This window comes from Rhodamnia argentea, chromosome 5 (genome assembly GCF_020921035.1).
Source record: "Rhodamnia argentea isolate NSW1041297 chromosome 5, ASM2092103v1, whole genome shotgun sequence".
Taxonomy (NCBI): domain Eukaryota; kingdom Viridiplantae; phylum Streptophyta; class Magnoliopsida; order Myrtales; family Myrtaceae; genus Rhodamnia; species Rhodamnia argentea.
The window spans coordinates 9546420-9552204 of NC_063154.1; the positions used below are offsets into that span (position 1 = coordinate 9546420).

The following is a 5785-nucleotide window of genomic DNA, read 5'->3' on the forward strand; positions in this document are numbered from 1 at the left end:
ATGAAGGCACTGTTTTAAGAGATAATGGACAGCTTTTCGTAAAGTCAAGTACTTCGTGGTCTTAGACCCAAAAAAAAAAAATTTGTATTTTATGGTCTTACGGTTTTGTTTCAATCTTGATAATAAATCATCGGATCGATTTACTACTCATCTTTACATAACTGGTGTTCAACCTCTTAACTTTCGAGATCAAAATTTGTATACAAATTTAAAAATAAAAATATACTTTTCAAACACAATACCGATATCGTGCATGGATATTAATTTTATTCCTCTTGAAAAGTGTACAATTACTTGTTTCTACACAGGTACTTTCGCTACTATCTTCCATGATTTGTGGAAATTCAAATTACAACTATGATTAAACATCTAACCTATTTTAACGTGAAGAGTACACATAATAAGTACAAAATCATTGGATTTGGATCACCAAATATTGAGATTTTCGTGACATGCGTGACATTACTCAAATCCGACTATCCGAATGAAAGTGGACGGCCCGATTTGAGCCACGTCATGTGTTGAAAGGAAGGGAAAAAATATGGGCAGGAATTTTTTTTGGATTTGAAAAATTTTGAATCTCAAACGTAGCTCAAATCAAGCCGTCCATTTTTATTTAGATGGCTTGATTTGAGTAATGTTATGCGTGTCACGGAAATCCAAATATTAGAAGATTCGGATCCCAAATGATTAATGAGAGGAGGCGAAAAGCACTCTGATGTGAAAACATGGGAGGCGTTCGCCACAGTATCCTTGCTAGGAGCCGGCGGAGAAGAGTTCCACGGGCCCCCTAAAATCTCTCCGGCCGGCCGAAGCAGAAGAGAAAGAAGTCGTGCTTTGACCCTTCCAAGTCGTGGTCGTTTGGTGACGACGCGACGCCTGCCGTTGTTATTTGCCCCATGCCCTGTTTCTGCGTAACGTGTTGACTCAGCCGAACGTGTGTCTGTCAACCTCCATTCTTCTCTTGCCAGCCATGGTGGGGGGTGCAGGAGGAAGAAGAAAAGAGTCAAGAGACCGCCCTTCCACTTCAGCTCGTTCGTGGGCACCCATCAATTTCCCCCCCACCTCCCCTGTTTCTGGAGATTCTCGTTAAAGACACGACGCCTTCCCGAATGCAGAGCACAAAATGATTGGTTCGCTTCTCGACACGGACGTGACACGATCATCGTACGATCAATTGACAGCAGATTTCTGTCACTGTCATACTCACTTCTCCATAAAGCGATTGAGTTGGTCTAATAGAATAATAAAATCTGAGTCGGTGCCCCGACTCGAGTAAATTTAAGAACCTCTCTCTGTCTCCGTCCGTCTCTCTCTCTCTCTCTCTCTCTTGAAAAGTTTGCTTTTTTAAGAGAATTTCGATTGATTTCCCAAGTGGTGGCTTGTATGTATGGACGGAGGAAGATTAATTTTGAGGGGCTCGTGATGATAACCATTTAAATAGAACTGCCAAAATCAAGCAACTTTCTGGCTACGAAAATCATTTAACATCTAAGGAATGCGGTCATCGACTTTTAGTTGCTACAGGATTGCAACTTTGGGCTCATCTGTCTTCATCCTAATGCCCGGCCTCGTCGTTTTCTTTCTTCCGATCTATTCTCGGTAACGAGAAGGGAGTGCGCAGCTTCAGGGACATACAAGACATGTGGAGGAGGAGCTGGCAAAATATTATCCCCACCCACGACTCCGAAAGAGAAAGATGCCGGTGCCGAATTTTCATTCTCTGGACCTGCATTCTAATCGCATGCTACCGCTTTGCAAATTTGCCTTTCTTCGACTCACTGTTCTGCTTCGAGAGTTCTTCCTGAGATCCGTAGTAGTAAAGTGCTGGTCTTCTGGTGAATCCAAGGAGGTGCTTTACCGTCTCGAATCTGCTTTTGGGCGGTTCAGTAGGGTGTGGTTGAGTCCGCAAAAAGGGTAATGAAGGGGACTCATGTGGCTTCATTTATGGCGTTCTCCATGAAACTGGAGATAATGTTGAGCTCCACACAGCTGCAAGTTAGAGGGTGACACTACGATCTTGGGACTTGAATTTGATCCTATCTGAATGCAATTGGCCAATGCAGAAAAAAAAAGTGCAAATGCCACGAATTTTCTGCTCGGTCGCTTTCGAGATGCCGTCGAATTTGGGACGATACAAGGTTTCAAGGCGCTTACTTCTAGTGCTATCAGTTCTCTTCGTTTCCCGGGTTATTCTTGTTAGATCAGGTGATGCAGAACCGCTTCTTGCTCTGAAATCGGAAATCGATCCCCAGAATTCCTTGAATTGGCAAGGAAGTGGGGTGTGCCAATGGCTTGGAGTCGAAGAGTGCATCAATGGGAGAGTGACCAAGCTCGTGCTTGAGCATTTGAATTTGAGCGGCACTTTAAATGACGACATTTTGAATCGGTTAGACCAATTGCGCGTGCTTAGCTTCAAAGGCAACTCCATATCGGGCCGAATCCCCAGTCTTGCTGGCCTCGTCAGTCTTAAATCTCTCTATCTCAATGATAACAGTTTGACCGGCGAGATCCCGAGCTCCCTTTCGGAGCTGAACCGCTTGAAAGTGATAGTGTTGGCAGGTAATCAACTTTCCGGGATGATACCAAAGTCTTTTCTCCGATTGGGTCGGCTCTACACTCTCCAATTGCAGGACAACTTATTTACCGGGACCATCCCTCCATTCGACCAAGCCAGTCTTGCGTTCTTCAACGTGTCCAACGATCTACTATCCGGTCCAATTCCTGCCACTCCTACCTTGATGAGATTCAATGCTTCGTTGTTCTCGGGCAATGTAAATCTCTGCGGTGAACAAGTCCATGTTGTGTGCAACAGCAGCGTGCTCCTGGGGCCTTCATTAGCCCTGTGTACCCTATTACGCCGGGCTCTAATGGGTCGGGGAGCAAAGCAAAGCTAATGAAGATTGTTTTAGGAATTGTAGGTGGACTAGTGCTGCTTATAGTCGTTTTCGGCTCATGGATGGTCTCGAAAAATCGTGATGAGAGCAAAGCTTCAGGGGAGGCAAGAAGAGGCAAAGAGGGCGAGAGTGAAGCAGCGGAAGATGAAGAAGAGTGGAGTAGAAACAGAGGCACTCATGGTGGAAAACAAGGCGATTCTGCATCAGGAGGTGAAGAGCAGGAGGCCAGGGGTCTGGTGTTCTTAGGAGCAGGTGATCCGAGAATGAGCTACGTCATAAAGGACTTGTTGGACGCACCGGCGGACATGCTCGGAATAGGCACTGTGGGGACAACTTTCAAGGTGGAGATCACCTCGGACTATACAGCAGCCGTCAAGAGGCTAAAGGACCCTAACTATCCGAGCATGGACGACTTCAGGAGAAGAATGGACGTGCTTGGCGGACTCAGGCACCCGAACTTGGTGCCTCTCCGGGCCTATTTCCAGGCCAACGACGAACGCCTTCTCATCTATGATTATTTTCCTTATGGCAGTCTCTTCGCACTGATTCACGGTACGCTCGGTTTCTCTCTTTTTGTCGTCCTTGTTCTGGCAAATACAACAGTGACAAGATTCATGTGCAGTGCATCTGCTTGAGCATCCCATATTACCATGTGAATGATTCACTCTTCAGACAATTCGGGTACACATCCTAGTTTTGGTTGAGTCCAACATTTTTCATGCCTTTCTGCATCCTATTCTTGCAGGGTCATCAGGAACTTCAGGAGGTGAAAAGCCTCTTCACTGGACGGCGTGCCTCAAAATAACTGAAGACGTGGCCGCCGTGCTTCTCTACATTCACCAGGACTGCGGATTAACCCATGGAAACTTGAAATCTTCCAATGTGTTGCTCGGTCCCGACTTCGAGGCATGCCTGGCGGATTGTGGTCTCTCCTCGTTCCAGGATCCGAATTCTCCTGAAGAGTTGAGCCCCATTTCGATATTCCATAGAGCTCCCGAATGCCGAGATATACGGGAGCCAACCACACAGGAAGCCGACGTCTACAGCTTTGGTGTCCTGCTACTGGAGCTCCTGACAGGCAAAACGCCATCCCAGGACCACGTCCAGGAACACAGGTCTGATCTGCCGAGGTGGGTTCGGTCAATCCGCCAAGAAGAGATGGAGAACATGGCCGATTCCCATTTAGGCAGGGAGGTGCACGAGGAAAAGCTCGAGGCGCTCTCGAGCATCGCAATGGCTTGCCTCTTGCCCACTCCGAACTGCCGGCCTTCGATGAGGGAAGTCCTGAAGATGATCAGAGACTCGAGGACAGGATCCCAAGCATCCTCCAGCCACAGCGACCATCTCAAGTCATATATCCAAATACTCCAAAATTAATATACCCAGCTATTCCAAAAAGAAAATCTAATTGTGAATTCCTACCGGAAGAAAAAGAAGAAACCCATAGCTGATACATAAAAGCATACATTTAATATACGACACACGTGAGTCGAAATTCTCTATTTTTCGAGACATGTCGTGCCGTCGCGTGTTGGCGCCGGGGTCAAATATGCGCGGGTTTCATGATAGGGAAAAGTGAGTCCATTAAAGAAAAAGTAAAAATTTAAAAAAAAGAAGAGAGAAAAAGAGAGGTGGGGGGAGAGAAAAGGAAAGGAAAGGTGGAGAGTCCACGAAAATGGGGCATCAAATGCTCCCTTATGGGGATTCCCACTGTTGCTGAATTCCAAGATGAGAGAGAACACCACTCACCCCCACCCCCTTCCAATTAAAACTATTTCTTTTTGCTCCAAAAAATCGAATAAATTATCAATTATTATAGAAAAAAAAATGAAAAATTCTCTCTCTTCACTTTTTATTTTTCCTCTCATTCTCTCTCTTCTTCTATTGGCATCGACCTTCGATTTGTCTAATTCATCAAAATTCGATGTACATTAATGTAAAAAAAATTGGATGGTGGCAATGCAATAACCTTTTTGATAATTGGTATTAAATATAAAAGGAGAAGAATACATTATAAAAAAGAAATGGAAAAAAAGGTACAATTTAGGTGGGCTACATTGCCAAAAAAGCAATAACGATGATCGCAGTCCCAACATACTTTTCATGGTAGAATCCGAAATCTAGAATAGGTTTTAAGTTTCAAGATATGATGGGTAAGGTTGCGAGTTTCAAAAACTGAGAAATTTATTCCGACGGGGTAGATTCTAAGTTCTGGGTAGGCCGAACCCGGAACCCGTAATAAGTTTTCGTGATTTTCTTGGCATATGTTTTCGCAAGATCGCGCGGTGTTCTAGGGCATGCAATGATTTGAAATCACTAATCTGATTATATCTATGATCGAGATTTTTATTGTGTTAATATTTCATATTTAATCGTTCGTTTAGATATGAGTTATGGCCAGTGGATTATAATAGCAAAATGTGGTTATTAAATGTAATGATTCACCGCAATAATTTAATTAAAAATATGGGTGAAATTGATCAAGACTTTAGAACCGACCTTGAAATCCGTGACTGGGTAGGTTCAAGGTTTCGGAATATGCTTGGTGGGTTTCAGATTTTAAAAAATGAGGAACCGATTTCGACGAATATGTTTAAGATGGAAACTGTTCGGAATCTGTAATCGCTCACCCGTAAGATAGTTCAAGTGGACAAGGAAAGCGAGCCGTATTGTAATTTGGGTAGCTTAGTGAGATGGAAAAGTAACGAGAAATACTTTGTCCCGGGATAATTTATTTGCTTTTATTTATTAAAAGTGAGATAGATAATGGTTTTAGCAAATGTATTTCTTTTTCGACCGGAAAAGAAAAAAAAATTGCATCTATTTAAATTTTTTAAGTGAGAGAAAAAGGATGAGCAACCAATTAGGGCTCTGTCGGAAAGTTGAGC

The 5785-nt window shown here is 43.9% G+C and overlaps 1 pseudogene; it reads left to right on the forward strand.

The window, feature by feature from the left end:
- Window positions 1–2114: 2114 nt before the first annotated feature.
- Window positions 2115–4274, forward strand: LOC115739937 (annotated as a pseudogene).
- Window positions 4275–5785: the final 1511 nt, after the last annotated feature.